The sequence below is a fragment of the Lissotriton helveticus genome, chromosome 12 (genome assembly GCF_964261635.1).
Source record: "Lissotriton helveticus chromosome 12, aLisHel1.1, whole genome shotgun sequence".
Taxonomy (NCBI): Eukaryota; Metazoa; Chordata; class Amphibia; order Caudata; family Salamandridae; genus Lissotriton; species Lissotriton helveticus.
The window spans coordinates 126,426,859-126,446,791 of NC_136073.1; the positions used below are offsets into that span (position 1 = coordinate 126,426,859).

At 45.8% G+C, this 19,933-nt stretch overlaps 3 non-coding genes across 3 annotated transcripts; 2 read left to right on the forward strand and 1 right to left on the reverse strand.

Moving 5' to 3' along the window:
• The first annotated feature begins 330 nt into the window (after positions 1 to 330).
• Positions 331 to 412, forward strand: TRNAS-GCU (transfer RNA serine (anticodon GCU)). The gene has a single exon. It is a non-coding gene; the product is annotated as a tRNA-Ser (tRNA).
• A 437-nt stretch (positions 413 to 849) lies between these two features.
• Positions 850 to 931, forward strand: TRNAL-AAG (transfer RNA leucine (anticodon AAG)). The gene has a single exon. It is a non-coding gene; the product is annotated as a tRNA-Leu (tRNA).
• A 308-nt stretch (positions 932 to 1,239) lies between these two features.
• Positions 1,240 to 1,321, reverse strand: TRNAS-UGA (transfer RNA serine (anticodon UGA)). The gene has a single exon. It is a non-coding gene; the product is annotated as a tRNA-Ser (tRNA).
• Positions 1,322 to 19,933: the final 18,612 nt, after the last annotated feature.

A 19,933-nucleotide genomic window follows, 5' to 3' on the forward strand; every position in this document is an offset into this window, starting at 1 on the left:
CATTGACAAAGCCAATACCTCTCATAGGCAAGACCTATTGGCTTTGACGGTTTGAAATTATGATTAATATGCCTTGTTCTCAAAAACAGTGTAACTCAGCCCCTGTAATCAGTGTCACAACCTCATGAGTGCTATTGCTCCCCTCTTTACTCTCCAATCTGCGCTGCTCCTAACATGGAAAGGTTGGAAGGAGCCCTGAGATGGCACATTGTTTTACAGATTTGTTTTCGGTTGTGTTTTGGTGAAAAGCACATTTATTTCAAAAGCACAACACACATGCGGTCTGTTTTTTAGCATCTAGGTACAACAAGGAGGTCAATGGTGTCATCTGACGAGGTGGCCGAGTGGTTAAGGCGATGGACTGCTAATCCATTGTGCTCTGCACGCGTGGGTTCGAATCCCATCCTCGTCGATAGCTTTTCTTTCCTTCATGTGTCATTATTTTTCATCCGTTTAAATCTTTTTTTCCCTGCTTCAATTCCATGTATTATTATTTGTAATGTGTCTGAAGGTGTGCCTTTGCTCACCTGGCCACCATGCAATTGCCCTACTGTCCTGCAAAATTGCGATGGAGAATAGAAAGACCATCATGGCTTATTTGTCACCTACTTACCTTCATCTGAAAATATGTCTGTGAATTGAAATGGATAAAACAGACAATGTTCAGTAACGACTGTGCGCAAGAAACCGATCGGATTCCTTGCGTAAGGTCGTCGCTGCCGTACTCCTCTTAATTTTCATTGGTGAAACTAGCTACACTGCACCTCTTGCAACAATAAATATATGTAGAATGCATTAGTCACATTGAACAGTGATCGAGTAGAGGGAAACGCGATTAGAGATCATGCAGGTAGCGTGGCCGAGCGGTCTAAGGCGCTGGATTAAGGCTCCAGTCTCTCCGGAGGCGTGGGTTCGAATCCCACCGCTGCCATACGTTTTTTTTTTGTAAACGGGGAAAATATTAATAATTTCTGAAACGAACTAGGAATTACTCAAGATAATTTGTTTTTTATGTATCTCTTCCTCGTTTTTCCAATCGTACAGAGCCGTTGATAGTACTCAAATGAAATGTGCGTTGTCCGCCATGTTTAGGACTATAGCCACAAGAAACAGTCAGCATTATAAATATATACTTCAAAGCCATATGTCGAAATGAACTAAACGCATGCTTTTCGGTCGTACTAGTAAATATTTTCCCACAATTTTTATAATAGCCCTAAAAAAAAAAAATATATATACCGTAGTCGGCAGGATTCGAACCTGCGCGGGGAGACCCCAATGGATTTCAAGTCCATCGCCTTAACCGCTCGGCCACGACTACCTACGATATCAAACGTGCATCCAATACCTTTCCACCTTACATCGCTGTGTGTTGATGTGTACACGGAAATTGTATTGCCACAATTGACTTGGAATGTTTCTACTCCTGGTACCAGAACTAGCTAGCAGCATGTTACAGGACCCTGAGCAGAATTACAAGTGCTGATGAACCATGAAAAGGGTAAATCAGAGTTCTATAGCTTTAGAAAAAGAACTGGACATCACCCTCGCTCCTCTATGAACATCACATTCGGTTCTCTCTACTGCCTTCACAGATTTCCAATAGCCATATTAGTGCAGTAAGGGATACTTATAAGTTCGGACCCGTGTATTTGTTAGTTCTCAGCAACATCACGTAATTAAAAAACATACCTAAGCATTGGCAAAACCAGTATGTGCAGCCTTGTCAAGCTGGTGAGATGGTTGTTATGTTTTTTATATTGCAAACATATGGCACAGCAGAAAAAAGAAGTAAACATTATACTGCTGTCCAAGTATGTCAGCTATAGGCTTGCTTTGAAAATGTTAAAGGAAAAAAACACAATACACTACTCAAATCATTTCATTGTTCTGCATGGGTGCTTCCTAGCAGGCAGTAGAACGTAGACACCCTTTTAAAAAAAAATATTAATACATATCATTGAAAACATATCATTCCTATTCAAGCAAAGAAAGGGAGCTATTGACTTTGAATTACTGGAACCTGAAATCATAGTTTAAATACACACGACTGACTAATACAATTAAACAAGCATTTGCAATGCAATAGGTCTCGCATTAGGAAAGTTTGAGCTATTGGTATTGTAAATGACACATTTTTTATTTATGTGTTGGTTTTGAAAATAGCGAAAATAGCTTTGTCATTTACAATGCCAAAAGTTTTAACTTTCGCAAATGTGACACCTATAGCATTTGTAATGCAATATGTGTTGTATTTACGTGACTTAGATGTATTGATATTACAAATAAAAAGGGTGCAGTGTGTGTGTGAGGGTGCAGTGTGTGTGTGTGAGGGTGCAGTGTGTGTGTGTGAGGGTGCAGTGTGTGTGTGTGAGGGTGCAGTGTGTGTGTGAGGGTGCAGAGTGTGTGAGGGTGCAGAGTGTGTGAGGGTGCAGAGTGTGTGAGAGTGCAGAGTGTGTGAGAGTGCAGAGTGTGTGAGAGTGCAGAGTGTGTGAGAGTGCAGAGTGTGTGAGGGTGCAGAGTGTGTGAGGGTGCAGAGTGTGAGGGTGCAGAGTGTGTGAGGGTGCAGAGTGTGTTAGGGTGCATAGTGTGTGAGGGTGCAGAGTGTGTGAGGGTGCAGAGTGTGTGAGGGTGAGTCTCCTGGGAACATAAACTATGGGAAAATGAATATTGGGAAACATTACATACGTGCAGGAGTTTGCATGGCAATATACAAAATAAAGAAACATAGAGGTAAATACCAGCTTTAAAAAATCCATTAAGTTGCTAGAGACGCACAGCAGCTGTGATTTCATGTAAATAAAATAAAACAAGTCACTGCGAACACGCTGTGTAGCCAATAAATTATATGTCTGCCCACAAGGCTGTAGTCAGACACCCTTTCATGCACAGGACTTAAGTCTCAAACAATCTCTTGCCAGTGTTGTCAAAGTCAGGACTAGCTCCCCCTGGATGATTTCTAAAGCAGGCCTTTTGAGTGTAAATATTGGCGCTGGGGGGTTAAGTGTCGCTGGAGATCCTTCAAATCTCAGGCAGGAATCCCTGCAGGGCTGGCTCCGCTTTTCATCCTTCAAGCGAGGCTTACATTACACATAGCTCTGAGAGGCTATTAGTTAGTTGGTGCGCGCTGCCTAACTGGTCTAATCAATGGTCAACAGGGGAGAGGCAGATTCTGTATCTAAAGGAAGTGTTCATATAGTCTGTCTGCAGGGAAAAAAGTCGAGGTGCTGCAGCGACATGTTCAAGATCACACAGTGTGCCTCTCTGATAGCAGCCATAGCATTTCCAAAACTGTTTTATGTTTAAAAAAATCTTAATGGGCGTAGGATGATAACATATTCAGAAGTGGGTGCTTGAACAATATATCCAAACTTTTAGCACTGAAAACATCTATGTGTGTTTTTAGGTGTTTTAGTGGAAGAAATAATGGATGGTGCTATGAACAAAGTTTCTGGCAAAGGAGTTAGCTGATTCTTCTAAAGTAAAGGGATTACATTCAGGAGGGATGTCCCACAGAAGTGAGAAGAGGAGACAGATGGTGCAGGCGCAGTGGCATTGGGACCCAGGTGTACGAAGGACTGACAAAACGCAAATTTTTTTTTTAACTATCCTTCCTTGCTTGCACTAGGGCCCAACTCACCGTTGCTGAGCCAGCGTAGCTTTGCACCTGGGAGCAAGAGCCCCAGGATGAAGAATATTGAAGCAGAGGGAACACCTTAGTTTGGGCCTAGGATGATGGGTAGGGCAAGATGGGGGCTTACGTTTTTTAACATGTCAGAAGAAACTCCCCTTTCTCAAGAAGTAGCTATCATTAATGCAGCAGGTGCATTACCACTGGGACCCAGGTGTCCAAGGGGCCCACTTGTGGCATATAGGTTACCTGTATTCTGGTAACATGAGGCCACAGGTTCTGGAACGTGGTAATGTAAGAGAGCAGGTACTGACAGTTGGAGGTGATACCACTAGGCATTGGGTGTAACTGGCTTGCCCTCCAATATATCCTTAAATTACCTTTCGAGTCTACTTTACACGACTACGTCACAAATAGGACTGTCCGTCTTTGGGGCAAGGGGTGAAAGAAGAGTAATGAAAGAGGCAGAGGAGAAAGGCTGATAATCACGGCTGCAGGTATCATCAGTTCAGTAGCTGGCATTGCATGCCCAGGAGTGTGTGTGGCTTACAACGCCCCAATTATGGAGACTCTGATTTCTGGTCACTATATTTTTTTGTTCGATGTATTTGCTCTTGTATAAGTCTAACAAATACTGTGCATTTTGTGCTACAGGTCAAATGTAATGATCTGAAAAGACTCATAACTGCGCTAAGTCCTGTTCTTCCCGCTTAACCAACCCTTGCCATTATGTTTCTTAGGGGACCCAAATTCAAAACATTTTGTTTAGAGGTGTTCAGAACAAAAATGTTTGAAAACTTTTGCCATAAAGCCAAACACCACCTTGAAAAAGTCTCATTTCACGTGTCTTCTTTAGTTTTGAAGATTGGAAACTTGATCGAGTAGAGAGGGCAACAAAAGTAGACTTACTGTCTGGTTTTCCTCTGGTTGCTCCTCACGGGCGAGCAGTTGGGTCTACTAATAGCCGTTCTAGCATCAGGAGGACAGCCACAAACATCCACATGTACGTCAACCCGGAAACACTTTGGTAGGCAGGTCACAGGAACTATTTCCTGTGAGAATCAAAAGACTAGTACGCAAGCAATAGAGTAAGAACTGTGCTAAGAATTGCGCGGCCACATTGGAATAGGCCGGTTTCTTTAAATTAGAAAAGTGACTTTTCGCCAATGGACAAGAAACTTGTTTTAAAGAAAATGAAATTCGTTAAACACCTCCTTATGCGAACACATAAACGTAGTAGGGCTTTTTACCACCTTCATTTTCAAAATTAAATTGTACATGCCTCCATTATTCTCGCGCAAAGTATCGTGTCACATTTTTTACATGCTCTCGAAAAGACTATATTTTTGGGAACGAATAAATGAAGGGTTTTACAGTGTTTGTTTTCTGTTTGATTGACAGGTTTTGAACCAATCGGTGCAGTGCTCTCTTTCTGAACCCTGCCGTGTATAGGGGCGGGAGTTCGCCTGTACTTCCGTTGTGGGAGGCGGTCTCTGTTTCTTCTGCTGCTGCTTGTGAAGGGCATCGAGCCGGTCGCTGTTGAACGAAGGTGAGAGCTAGAGGGGTCTTTTGAATGAGAGTGTTGTTGCAGATGGTCCTCGAGAGTTTTCGAGTTCTAAGTGCTGTCACCAATTGCTGGGGCCACGACGCACCCTGCAGTTAGAAATGATAGCGGACCAGAGAGGGAGCATGTCTAAAAGGAGTACTGCCTCCTGATTGGCTGAGGAGCCGACGCGGGAATCGAAACTAGTGGTGCGCGCGCACCAGAGGAGCGGGGGCAAGGGAGCGCGAAGACGCCGAGACGAGGTAAGGGATGTGTGTGTAAGCGCCGGGGGTTCTCTGTGTATGTGTGTGCGTGCGTGTGTGTATGCGGGGGGGTTCTGTATGTATGTATGTATGTGTGTGTGTATGCGTGGGGGGGCTGTATGTGTGTTGTGCATGTGTTGTGAAGAGCCTGTTGATGCGCGCGACCTGATCCCGGCAGGCTGCTGCTGCTGCTGCGTGCGCGTGACAGTCTGTTGTCCTCTCCGGCTCCCTTTGAGTCCTTGAAAGCCGGAATGATAACAATAGTCTCGCTCTGCGACAGCAGGCCTTTGGCCTGCAATCGCAGGGCGAGACCTAAAAAGGTTCAAGAATAGTGGTGCTTCATTTGATCCAGTGCTTTCCAGTTCGGGGCACCAGCACTTCATTGTCAACACTGGCGATTGTGACAGTCTGCCACAACGTGGCACTGTCTGAGATGACCACAACAACGGTCAATTTACATTAAAATGACTATTAACTGCCCTCAAGCCATTCTTATAGCTTTGGGGGCCTAGAATAGTCTGAAGTGTCACAATTGTAGGAGTGTGATGGTTAATAGTTGCGTTTGTACTGTCATTGGCTGTCCTGCAAGGGGCAATGTATGGTGCAAGCTACAGTGGTCTCCTGACAAGAGTCCTGGCAATTATTATTATTATTTTTTACAAATTAATCACTGAAGAATGGAAAGAAAAGAAAGCAGGTGCAAAGGAAAGTACTGTCCCAACAGCATAGGCGCTGTTTTGGAACACAGGAGATATTATAGGACCATGTTAGCTGAGAGAGCGTGGGGCGCTTCAGGTGGCATCATCTTCTTAAGGCAGTGAGGAAGGGGCACACAGAGCTATTGATGCAACTGGTGGTAAATGGCAGCTAAACCAACAACTTAAAGCCTGAACTACACAACGCACAAGATGGTTGGTTGGCACACTTATATGTAATCCAATGATGGTTAAAATATAATATGGAATCAATTTAAAACACTACAAAACACTACAACATCCCCATGTACAAGGAGCTCACCTGCGCTTGTCTCTACATAGGACTGATCTTACACCTTCCGGCTCTCATCACCACACTCAACACAAGGCACAGTTTCGGTACATTTGAAGTTACATCAGTTTCAGACTAATGTATTGGGGCCTGCTGGTTCTCTTTTTCCACACCTTTCTGTTTTTCTCGCCTTACACCATTTAGAGCTGTGTTGATATGCACTTAAGCTAATATTTATGCTCATTCAACCACACTTTACAGCCCAAATCTCTCCATAGTGCCTAGCACGTGGGGAAGCCAGAAGGAATATATTACTTGGCAGGCCTACGTTTGGGGTATCATGCAAATTACAAAGACAAGGAAGACATTGAACAGTCAGACCACAGCCCAGTGCCCAAACCGGAAGAGGAAGTATGCATTGGTCTAAAACGAGACACAGCTCTCACGACCAGGCAGCACAATTCAATTTGAGGAATTTAAAATATAGACACCTGTCCAGGACGGAAATCACAAGACCATATGGCCCTTAGGAAAGTAATCCTGTGTTGACTAACCATGTATCGGGTTAATTACTGCAAGGAACATTAATAAACCATTAAAAACGGAGGAGGGAGCGCTACAAACATTTTATGGGAGTGCTACAAACTTTTTATAACATAACATAATAATACCTAACATAAAATTTCATAAAATGTGTGTCAACGACCATGTTCACAGCCTAGCAAGATAATGTATGAAAGGCTGGTAAGCAACTGCTACGTTCATTTCTATTGCACGATTAGAAACACGTGCATTACACATAGTTGTGTTTTTGTCAAATACACTAGATTTTTTCTTATCACCTCATGATTTGAGGTGAGAAATCACCCCAACATTTTTCTCACGAGCTTTATACATTGACCACATTCCGATCATTACATATAGGGCCGGGAACCCAAAGCAGCACTGGCAATTTTGATGGACCAGCACCCTGGAGGATAAGGAGGCAAGTGTGAGCCATTATCTTCTTTTGTTACTGGGAGCCGCTATTGCAGGATTGCTGCAAAACCGGCCCCACCCTTCCAGCCTCCCAGGGAAACGCCAATGCCCACAACGGCCAGCCCGGCCATGATTACATACCTAACCTTCTGACTAAACCCTCCACAAGTGTGCTCCAAGCACCAGGAGCGGAGAAGCCAGCAGACAACAGATACTGTCTGACACTGACTCTGAAAAGGCATTTGTACTATCCATGGAAAGAGAGGGCTAACACGACCACAGCAAACAATGCGTATGTCTCGTTTTATGTAGCGCCTAACAAAAGTCTATGCTTAACCGCATGCGCGCTAGCGGTTTTCCCGCTGCGTGCTGCGTTTTTAGAAAAGCCGCGTTACATGACGAGCTCAGCTCGTCATGAGCGTATCAGCGGTGTAACTTCTGACGGGCTGAGCTCGTCAGGAACGCAAAAGGGGTTAAGTACTTATAACCGTGGCAGAGAAGGGGCCAATCTAATCTAAGTGAAAGTGGGTAGGTACACATTGCTTTGGAATGCCTGAAAGCTATGAGTGAGAATATACCTGAGAAAATTGGCAGCATGACCAGCAACCCGCATAAATTCTCTACTGATGGGGGAGGAATCCCGCAACACTGGCGTCTCGAGATACAATTTCAAAAGACAGCCTTAGCTGAAAAATAACATGAACTTTGTGTGAAAATCTGAACTACAACTACAAAGACGCTTTGGGGTAAAGGCGCTGTTATATGCAAGCAGTGTGTTCCTACCCACTTTCGCCAATCTAATCTATGTCACTGCATTGTACGCTGCTGAATTCTATGCTGCAGCACTCTATGCCACTGTACACTACACCACTCTATGCCAATGAACTCCACACCAGTTCACTCCACTTTATGCCACTCCATTATACTCTACTCAATTATTCTCTATGCCACTTCAATACATGGCACAATATGCCACTCCACTCTTCAACACTCTACTCCACTCTTCACCATTCACTCTATGACACTCCATGCCACTCTCTTCTACGCCACTAACTTTCAGCCATGCTGAACATAGGTGAGATCTATTGGCTTTGCCAATGCTTGGCAATACAATTATGCACTCTATACACGAGAGAGGCGCAACAGATCAGCTCCTATTTGTCATTGCTTGCAATAGGTTGCATATTAATCAACCCACAAACATGAGCCATTGGTTATTCCACCTGTCAGTAACGTATGGATTTTTTCTTCTTCATAAGCACCTCAGTGGAAAAACGGCCGTAAGAATCTGCATAGCAAGAGATGGGCTTTTTTTCTTTCTTACCCTAGACAGCTCTGAACAGGTCACCACCTCTGGTGTCTTGTGCGTTCTTGGGATCCGTGGGTCTTTAGCGTGACTTCTTGGCCAATCGGAGCCTGCTGAATAAAGCAAGTGTGCCATGGCTGGTGTGGGCATGGAAGGGTGGGCGGATAGCCTACCTAGGTGCCAAGGATAACCTTGCATCTCATCAGCAGCAAGTGCTACCCTACAACAGCAGCCCCAGATGCTGCAAAACCTGTTGTCCTACACTGGCTTGTTTTCAGCCATGATCATAGCTTCCTTTAAGAATTAAGTTGTGATGCAGCCAGGTAGCCCTTGCATCTAGCCAAGGTCAAGGCCCTGCAGGCAGTGAAGAGTGGCAAGCAGCATGTGCCGTTGTGGCCTTTGTCCCATGTTGAGCTGTCCCTGGCTTATGCACTGGTTCCTCTTGGTAGCCCTTGTTGGACCATCACCTCTGCTTCTTTGAGTTTTAAGGGGTAGACCATCTCTATATTGCATGCAACAGAAATATCACAGCATCTACATCTCCATAACCACTACATCACAAGGTAAGTTTGAGACTGTATTCCACAGAAAACATAAAACATGGCTTTTATCTGCAGTTCAGTAGGGCCTGTTTTTGGGGGGCAGGAGGGGCGTGTACCTTGTGGATCCACCCATTAGCGCGGGGACACTTTTTGAAGTAGCCATACGCTGTATAAATCTCCTAATTCATTCATTCATTCAAGTATGGATCACCTCGAAAATTGCGAGGGGTGAGACAGCAGTAGAGTTCCTAGTAGGTGACAAAACGCAGATGACCATGAACATCAACTAGGGATCCTGTTATGATGTGTGTCTTCTCTATGGCTCGTGTGTCCTCGTGGATGCACTGTGGTCTCGTGGATGCCAAAAAACTTGCCAACATTAACCACCCGATAAGGACCCCTGAACTTGGACAAACCAGCTCGAACCCTACCAGACTTGACTTTCACCCAATCACCAACTTCAATCTTATCTCCAATGACAACACTTTCACCGTCAGAGGAAATCCAAATCTTAAGCCAACCAGGAACTAACTGAGAACCAGGAACACGTCCCCTCATGACCTGAAAAGGAGATTTTGCTGTGACACCATGAACAGTGGTGCGATAGGCCCACACCATATCGAGAACAATTTTCTTCGGAGGTAAATCATTAGCTAAAGCCAATTGAATGGTGCCTTTAACCATTCTATTAGTCCTTTCAACAATACCATTTCCCATGGGATTATACAAAGACGTACAAGAATGCTTAACGCCCCATTTGTCAAAGAAACACTTCATGTCATTAGACGTTAATTGAGTGCCGTTATCAGTCAAAATCATTTGAGGAACTCCTTCCTGCATAAAAAGATCTTCAAGAACAGAAATTGTAGACCTAGTAGTGATGTCTCGCATGAATTCCACACACAACCACCTCGAATGAACATCCACAACCACCATGGCAAAACACATATCTTCGCACAAATCAGAAAAAGGACCAATGAAATCCAAAGAAATATTGCACCAAGGTTTGCCAGGATCAACTATATGACCCATAACGCTTTGACTGCCAATCTTCAGCCTCTTCTCACTGTCTTTGCAAGCACCACAAGCTTGAACCCAACCTTTGACCTGCCCTTCCAAGCCTGGCCACCAAAACTCTTGTTTGATCCTCCTAGTGATCAAACCCTGGCCCAAATGACCTTCATGCGCAAGATTGAAAATGTGTAACCTGAGACCAGAAGGAGGCACAAACCGATCACCCCATATGATGATATTTGAAGAGGACACAGACAATTCATCAAGAATTTTCCAATAAGGCCTGATAGAGACCGGGACTGAACTCTCACGTGGAGCCCCATTCTTAATCAAAACAATGAGACCCTGCAAAATGGAATCTTTCTCCATTTCTGACACCCACTGGGCCTTGGAGAAAACACCCATTGAACCCCCACAGACATCACCAACAGAAGCCACAGCTTCTTCATTATGCAAATCCACCAACAAGTTTTCATCAACACACTTCCAATCAAGAGGCAAACGGGACAAGCAATCCGCTTGAACATTACGCCATCCATGGATAAAAACCACCTCATACAGAAACTCTTGAAGTCTGGCTGCGAATCTGGCTAAACGTGCGGGACCCTTCCCAGCACCCCCAGCTGACAAAATGTTCATCAAAGGCTTGTGGTCAGTACGTATAACAAATTTCACACCCCACAAATACACCCTGAAGTGTTCCACACCCCACGCCGCAGCAAGAGCCTCCCGCTCAATCACAGAATAGTTTCTTTCCGCTAGAGTTAACATCCTAGACGCAAAAGCAATAGTTTTCTCTGTGCCAGCCTGTAACTGAGAAAAAACCACTCCAACACCAATGAGACTAGCATCCACAGTTATGAAGGACTTACAAGAGGGATTAAACGGAGAAAGAATCCCTGCATTGCAAATTTCATTTTTGATATGACAAAAGGAATCATCTTGTGACTGCTGCCACGTAAATCTAGCTCCCTTCCGTAACAAAACCCTCAAAGGTTCAGAAATATTCGCAAACCTAGGAACAAATTTGGAATAAAATTCAACAAGTCCTAAGAAGGACCTGAGTTGATCCTTATCCGTAGGCCGCGGAGCACTCTTAATGGCCAACAATAAGTTTTTCTTAGGAGAAACACCACAACTGGAAATAGTGAAACCTAGATATTCAATTTCCTCTACTAGAAAGGTGCACTTGCTTTTGTTGACAGTCAAACCAGTATTTCCTAATCTGCACAACACTTGACGTAAAATGGTATTGTGTTCCCCAACGGACTTCCCTGAGACTAAAATGTCGTCCTGAAAATATACGACACCCACCAATCCCTCAAACATGTTGGACATCATGCGCTGAAATACACTCGCAGCCGAAGCCAATCCGAAAGGCATACGAGTAAATTGGAATGTGCCCTCAGTTGTAATAAATGCGGTAAGTGGTCTTGAGTCAGGATGTAGCCTGATCTGGTGGTAGGCGCTTCTGAGGTAAATTTTAGAAAAGAACCTATCACCACCCACCAACTGCAAAAGTTCACTAATATTAGGCAACGGGAAGGTGTCAACAATTATATCTCTGTTGAGAGATCTCAAATCAATGCAGAACCTAAGACGGCCATCCGATTTTAGCGTCAAAACCACCGGAGAGATCCAAGGGGAAACCTCCACCGGTTCAATCACTTTGTTATCGAGTAGATCACGAAGTAAGTCTTTCAAACCCTGCCTAACTGACAAAGGCACTTTCCTAAGTTTATGTTGTACTGGTGTAGCATCAGGTTTCAGAACAATTTTGTGGACATAATTCTTGACACAACCTAATTTGTCTGCAAAAACACCAGAAGCATCGTTTAAGACATCTCCAATTGGCAAGTCATCGTCCACAACCATGACACAATTGGGAGACCTCGGATTAATTACAATGTGTAGGTCAAATTGGTGCATCCAACCAAGAATTGGTGGACCATCTTTGGCAATATATACTTTGCCTTCTACACTCCTGGAGCCAAAAGTGATAACTCCAAACATGTAGCCAAGAATATCAATAACTTGACCCTGATACCCCACTGGACTGATGTCCTTTTCGGACAAACACACATCTTTCCACAATCTGGTGAATAAGGACTCAGGAATGATAGTGAACAGAGAACCTGAATCCACCATCAAAAACACTTTTTAGCCGCATACAGTGAATTCTACGGAGGGACGAGTGAGTCTCCGAGTATTAATATCAGTAACATCAGCAACAAGATCATGATGTTGAATGACCAATACTCTAGTAGAAGTTTGAAAATTGTCAGGAGATTGTAAAACGTTAACCTTAGATTTACTCCTGTCAGTACTATCACCCTGTTTGCACATCCTTGAATAATGCCCTTTTTTGCCACATTTCCTACAAGTTTGTTCAATAGCATAACATTTTTTTAAATCCCCCAAATGAAACTGGCTGCCACAACGCCAAAACTCTTTCCCTTTAGGTTTAGAAGCAAAATTCGGAGTTGAAAAAACTTTGTTAGTACGTTTTGAAACTACACTCACATCAGAATTATCCCCAGAAGAGGAAAAATCAACATTGCCAATTTGTGAAGAAGAAGAAATTGAAGAATTTCTGTCACGTCGCTCAAGTTCTTTAATGCATTTCTGTGACTCTTCAATGACTTTTGCCATATCAATGGCATCCTTCAAAGACGGGTCTTTAGCCGCCCAGAGTCTCTCCTGAATCTTTCTGTGACAGCATTGAACAATGAGCTGGTCACGAATAAGTTCATCATTCATGACACCAAAACGACACTTAATAGATAATTCACGCAACCTAGAGACAAACTCATCTATAGTTTCATGTTCAGCTTGCGGTTGTGTGTAAAATCTGTATCTTGCCATAACTAAATTGACTTCTTTGGCAAATCTGGTCTCAAGCCTTGTAAGAGCTTCTTTAAACACATCATCCATGGGTTGACCGTTTGGACCCATAGCTACAGGCAAATACTTGAAAATGCCCTGGCCCTCATTGCCCAGTGTGCTAAGTAATAAAGCTTTCTTCCTCTCAGGATGGGAATGTTTGCCATCCAGTGCAACAATGTAATTCTCTAACATCTCAACCCAATCTTCCCAATCAATAGAAGGAGTACCAGGAAGAGATAAAAACATAGGTGGGGTAACAACATTAGTATTCATTTTGGAAGCAAGTAAATAAATAACTTGTGTAAATAAACAAATGTGAGCACAAAATAAGTGAGGGAAATCAGTGTGTAAATTCACAGCATATAAGTACAAGAAATGAAATCAATAAGTAAATAAGTGCTGAGGCAAGACTTCAAATCTGCACAAATAAGGGTGTGCAAATCACCGTGAGAAAACGAAGTTCAGCGTTGAGGAAGTATGACAATGGCAGTATCTTGAGGAGCGATGAAAGAGTCAATGTGTGTAAACCAAAACAAAGTTCAAAGTTCAATCCGAAAGGAAACAGAAAAGGGGGTGGTGATGAACAGAGTGTCTGAATTAAGCAGACCACTCTTACCCAGTCCAAAGATCAGGGCTTGATCCATCACCGTTATTTATCTCACTGCCCCATCCCAGCTCAGAACCTGGCTATATGCAAATTAGTCTGTCCCTGGCCCAGTGCATCATGGGAACAGGGCAGACCAAACTACCAAGCCAATTCTTCACCAGAAAGGAGACAAGCTACCGGGGACCGGTTTCTGGCATTTCAGCCTCTTCGGCCCGGCTTGCTTGAATCCTGATGGAGCAGTGAGAAAGGGACTCATGTCTGAGTATACCCTGCCACACCTATAGTGGCCAAAAACGATACAGAAAAGGGGGTGGTGATGAACAGAGTGTCTGAATTAAGCAGACCACTCTTACCCAGTCCAAAGATCAGGGCTTGATCCATCACCGTTATTTATCTCACTGCCCCATCCCAGCTCAGAACCTGGCTATATGCAAATTAGTCTGTCCCTGGCCCAGTGCATCATGGGAACAGGGCAGACCAAACTACCAAGCCAATTCTTCACCAGAAAGGAGACAAGCTACCGGGGACCGGTTTCTGGCATTTCAGCCTCTTCGGCCCGGCTTGCTTGAATCCTGATGGAGCAGTGAGAAAGGGACTCATGTCTGAGTATACCCTGCCACACCTATAGTGGCCAAAAACGATACAGAAAAGGGGGTGGTGATGAACAGAGTGTCTGAATTAAGCAGACCACTCTTACCCAGTCCAAAGATCAGGGCTTGATCCATCACCGTTATTTATCTCACTGCCCCATCCCAGCTCAGAACCTGGCTATATGCAAATTAGTCTGTCCCTGGCCCAGTGCATCATGGGAACAGGGCAGACCAAACTACCAAGCCAATTCTTCACCAGAAAGGAGACAAGCTACCGGGGACCGGTTTCTGGCATTTCAGCCTCTTCGGCCCGGCTTGCTTGAATCCTGATGGAGCAGTGAGAAAGGGACTCATGTCTGAGTATACCCTGCCACACCTATAGTGGCCAAAAACGATACAGAAAAGGGGGTGGTGATGAACAGAGTGTCTGAATTAAGCAGACCACTCTTACCCAGTCCAAAGATCAGGGCTTGATCCATCACCGTTATTTATCTCACTGCCCCATCCCAGCTCAGAACCTGGCTATATGCAAATTAGTCTGTCCCTGGCCCAGTGCATCATGGGAACAGGGCAGACCAAACTACCAAGCCAATTCTTCACCAGAAAGGAGACAAGCTACCGGGGACCGGTTTCTGGCATTTCAGCCTCTTCGGCCCGGCTTGCTTGAATCCTGATGGAGCAGTGAGAAAGGGACTCATGTCTGAGTATACCCTGCCACACCTATAGTGGCCAAAAACGATACAGAAAAGGGGGTGGTGATGAACAGAGTGTCTGAATTAAGCAGACCACTCTTACCCAGTCCAAAGATCAGGGCTTGATCCATCACCGTTATTTATCTCACTGCCCCATCCCAGCTCAGAACCTGGCTATATGCAAATTAGTCTGTCCCTGGCCCAGTGCATCATGGGAACAGGGCAGACCAAACTACCAAGCCAATTCTTCACCAGAAAGGAGACAAGCTACCGGGGACCGGTTTCTGGCATTTCAGCCTCTTCGGCCCGGCTTGCTTGAATCCTGATGGAGCAGTGAGAAAGGGACTCATGTCTGAGTATACCCTGCCACACCTATAGTGGCCAAAAACGATACAGAAAAGGGGGTGGTGATGAACAGAGTGTCTGAATTAAGCAGACCACTCTTACCCAGTCCAAAGATCAGGGCTTGATCCATCACCGTTATTTATCTCACTGCCCCATCCCAGCTCAGAACCTGGCTATATGCAAATTAGTCTGTCCCTGGCCCAGTGCATCATGGGAACAGGGCAGACCAAACTACCAAGCCAATTCTTCACCAGAAAGGAGACAAGCTACCGGGGACCGGTTTCTGGCATTTCAGCCTCTTCGGCCCGGCTTGCTTGAATCCTGATGGAGCAGTGAGAAAGGGACTCATGTCTGAGTATACCCTGCCACACCTATAGTGGCCAAAAACGATACAGAAAAGGGGGTGGTGATGAACAGAGTGTCTGAATTAAGCAGACCACTCTTACCCAGTCCAAAGATCAGGGCTTGATCCATCACCGTTATTTATCTCACTGCCCCATCCCAGCTCAGAACCTGGCTATATGCAAATTAGTCTGTCCCTGGCCCAGTGCATCATGGGAACAGGGCAGACCAAACTACCAAGCCAATTCTTCACCAGAAAGGAGACAAGCTACCGGGGACCGGTTTCTGGCATTTCAGCCTCTTCGGCCCGGCTTGCTTGAATCCTGATGGAGCAGTGAGAAAGGGACTCATGTCTGAGTATACCCTGCCACACCTATAGTGGCCAAAAACGATACAGAAAAGGGGGTGGTGATGAACAGAGTGTCTGAATTAAGCAGACCACTCTTACCCAGTCCAAAGATCAGGGCTTGATCCATCACCGTTATTTATCTCACTGCCCCATCCCAGCTCAGAACCTGGCTATATGCAAATTAGTCTGTCCCTGGCCCAGTGCATCATGGGAACAGGGCAGACCAAACTACCAAGCCAATTCTTCACCAGAAAGGAGACAAGCTACCGGGGACCGGTTTCTGGCATTTCAGCCTCTTCGGCCCGGCTTGCTTGAATCCTGATGGAGCAGTGAGAAAGGGACTCATGTCTGAGTATACCCTGCCACACCTATAGTGGCCAAAAACGATACAGAAAAGGGGGTGGTGATGAACAGAGTGTCTGAATTAAGCAGACCACTCTTACCCAGTCCAAAGATCAGGGCTTGATCCATCACCGTTATTTATCTCACTGCCCCATCCCAGCTCAGAACCTGGCTATATGCAAATTAGTCTGTCCCTGGCCCAGTGCATCATGGGAACAGGGCAGACCAAACTACCAAGCCAATTCTTCACCAGAAAGGAGACAAGCTACCGGGGACCGGTTTCTGGCATTTCAGCCTCTTCGGCCCGGCTTGCTTGAATCCTGATGGAGCAGTGAGAAAGGGACTCATGTCTGAGTATACCCTGCCACACCTATAGTGGCCAAAAACGATACAGAAAAGGGGGTGGTGATGAACAGAGTGTCTGAATTAAGCAGACCACTCTTACCCAGTCCAAAGATCAGGGCTTGATCCATCACCGTTATTTATCTCACTGCCCCATCCCAGCTCAGAACCTGGCTATATGCAAATTAGTCTGTCCCTGGCCCAGTGCATCATGGGAACAGGGCAGACCAAACTACCAAGCCAATTCTTCACCAGAAAGGAGACAAGCTACCGGGGACCGGTTTCTGGCATTTCAGCCTCTTCGGCCCGGCTTGCTTGAATCCTGATGGAGCAGTGAGAAAGGGACTCATGTCTGAGTATACCCTGCCACACCTATAGTGGCCAAAAACGATACAGAAAAGGGGGTGGTGATGAACAGAGTGTCTGAATTAAGCAGACCACTCTTACCCAGTCCAAAGATCAGGGCTTGATCCATCACCGTTATTTATCTCACTGCCCCATCCCAGCTCAGAACCTGGCTATATGCAAATTAGTCTGTCCCTGGCCCAGTGCATCATGGGAACAGGGCAGACCAAACTACCAAGCCAATTCTTCACCAGAAAGGAGACAAGCTACCGGGGACCGGTTTCTGGCATTTCAGCCTCTTCGGCCCGGCTTGCTTGAATCCTGATGGAGCAGTGAGAAAGGGACTCATGTCTGAGTATACCCTGCCACACCTATAGTGGCCAAAAACGATACAGAAAAGGGGGTGGTGATGAACAGAGTGTCTGAATTAAGCAGACCACTCTTACCCAGTCCAAAGATCAGGGCTTGATCCATCACCGTTATTTATCTCACTGCCCCATCCCAGCTCAGAACCTGGCTATATGCAAATTAGTCTGTCCCTGGCCCAGTGCATCATGGGAACAGGGCAGACCAAACTACCAAGCCAATTCTTCACCAGAAAGGAGACAAGCTACCGGGGACCGGTTTCTGGCATTTCAGCCTCTTCGGCCCGGCTTGCTTGAATCCTGATGGAGCAGTGAGAAAGGGACTCATGTCTGAGTATACCCTGCCACACCTATAGTGGCCAAAAACGATACAGAAAAGGGGGTGGTGATGAACAGAGTGTCTGAATTAAGCAGACCACTCTTACCCAGTCCAAAGATCAGGGCTTGATCCATCACCGTTATTTATCTCACTGCCCCATCCCAGCTCAGAACCTGGCTATATGCAAATTAGTCTGTCCCTGGCCCAGTGCATCATGGGAACAGGGCAGACCAAACTACCAAGCCAATTCTTCACCAGAAAGGAGACAAGCTACCGGGGACCGGTTTCTGGCATTTCAGCCTCTTCGGCCCGGCTTGCTTGAATCCTGATGGAGCAGTGAGAAAGGGACTCATGTCTGAGTATACCCTGCCACACCTATAGTGGCCAAAAACGATACAGAAAAGGGGGTGGTGATGAACAGAGTGTCTGAATTAAGCAGACCACTCTTACCCAGTCCAAAGATCAGGGCTTGATCCATCACCGTTATTTATCTCACTGCCCCATCCCAGCTCAGAACCTGGCTATATGCAAATTAGTCTGTCCCTGGCCCAGTGCATCATGGGAACAGGGCAGACCAAACTACCAAGCCAATTCTTCACCAGAAAGGAGACAAGCTACCGGGGACCGGTTTCTGGCATTTCAGCCTCTTCGGCCCGGCTTGCTTGAATCCTGATGGAGCAGTGAGAAAGGGACTCATGTCTGAGTATACCCTGCCACACCTATAGTGGCCAAAAACGATACAGAAAAGGGGGTGGTGATGAACAGAGTGTCTGAATTAAGCAGACCACTCTTACCCAGTCCAAAGATCAGGGCTTGATCCATCACCGTTATTTATCTCACTGCCCCATCCCAGCTCAGAACCTGGCTATATGCAAATTAGTCTGTCCCTGGCCCAGTGCATCATGGGAACAGGGCAGACCAAACTACCAAGCCAATTCTTCACCAGAAAGGAGACAAGCTACCGGGGACCGGTTTCTGGCATTTCAGCCTCTTCGGCCCGGCTTGCTTGAATCCTGATGGAGCAGTGAGAAAGGGACTCATGTCTGAGTATACCCTGCCACACCTATAGTGGCCAAAAACGATACAGAAAAGGGGGTGGTGATGAACAGAGTGTCTGAATTAAGCAGACCACTCTTACCCAGTCCAAAGATCAGGGCTTGATCCATCACCGTTATTTATCTCACTGCCCCATCCCAGCTCAGAACCTGGCTATATGCAAATTAGTCTGTCCCTGGCCCAGTGCATCATGGGAACAGGGCAGACCAAACTACCAAGCCAATTCTTCACCAGAAAGGAGACAAGCTACCGGGGACCGGTTTCTGGCATTTCAGCCTCTTCGGCCCGGCTTGCTTGAATCCTGATGGAGCAGTGAGAAAGGGACTCATGTCTGAGTATACCCTGCCACACCTATAGTGGCCAAAAACGATACAGAAAAGGGGGTGGTGATGAACAGAGTGTCTGAATTAAGCAGACCACTCTTACCCAGTCCAAAGATCAGGGCTTGATCCATCACCGTTATTTATCTCACTGCCCCATCCCAGCTCAGAACCTGGCTATATGCAAATTAGTCTGTCCCTGGCCCAGTGCATCATGGGAACAGGGCAGACCAAACTACCAAGCCAATTCTTCACCAGAAAGGAGACAAGCTACCGGGGACCGGTTTCTGGCATTTCAGCCTCTTCGGCCCGGCTTGCTTGAATCCTGATGGAGCAGTGAGAAAGGGACTCATGTCTGAGTATACCCTGCCACACCTATAGTGGCCAAAAACGATACAGAAAAGGGGGTGGTGATGAACAGAGTGTCTGAATTAAGCAGACCACTCTTACCCAGTCCAAAGATCAGGGCTTGATCCATCACCGTTATTTATCTCACTGCCCCATCCCAGCTCAGAACCTGGCTATATGCAAATTAGTCTGTCCCTGGCCCAGTGCATCATGGGAACAGGGCAGACCAAACTACCAAGCCAATTCTTCACCAGAAAGGAGACAAGCTACCGGGGACCGGTTTCTGGCATTTCAGCCTCTTCGGCCCGGCTTGCTTGAATCCTGATGGAGCAGTGAGAAAGGGACTCATGTCTGAGTATACCCTGCCACACCTATAGTGGCCAAAAACGATACAGAAAAGGGGGTGGTGATGAACAGAGTG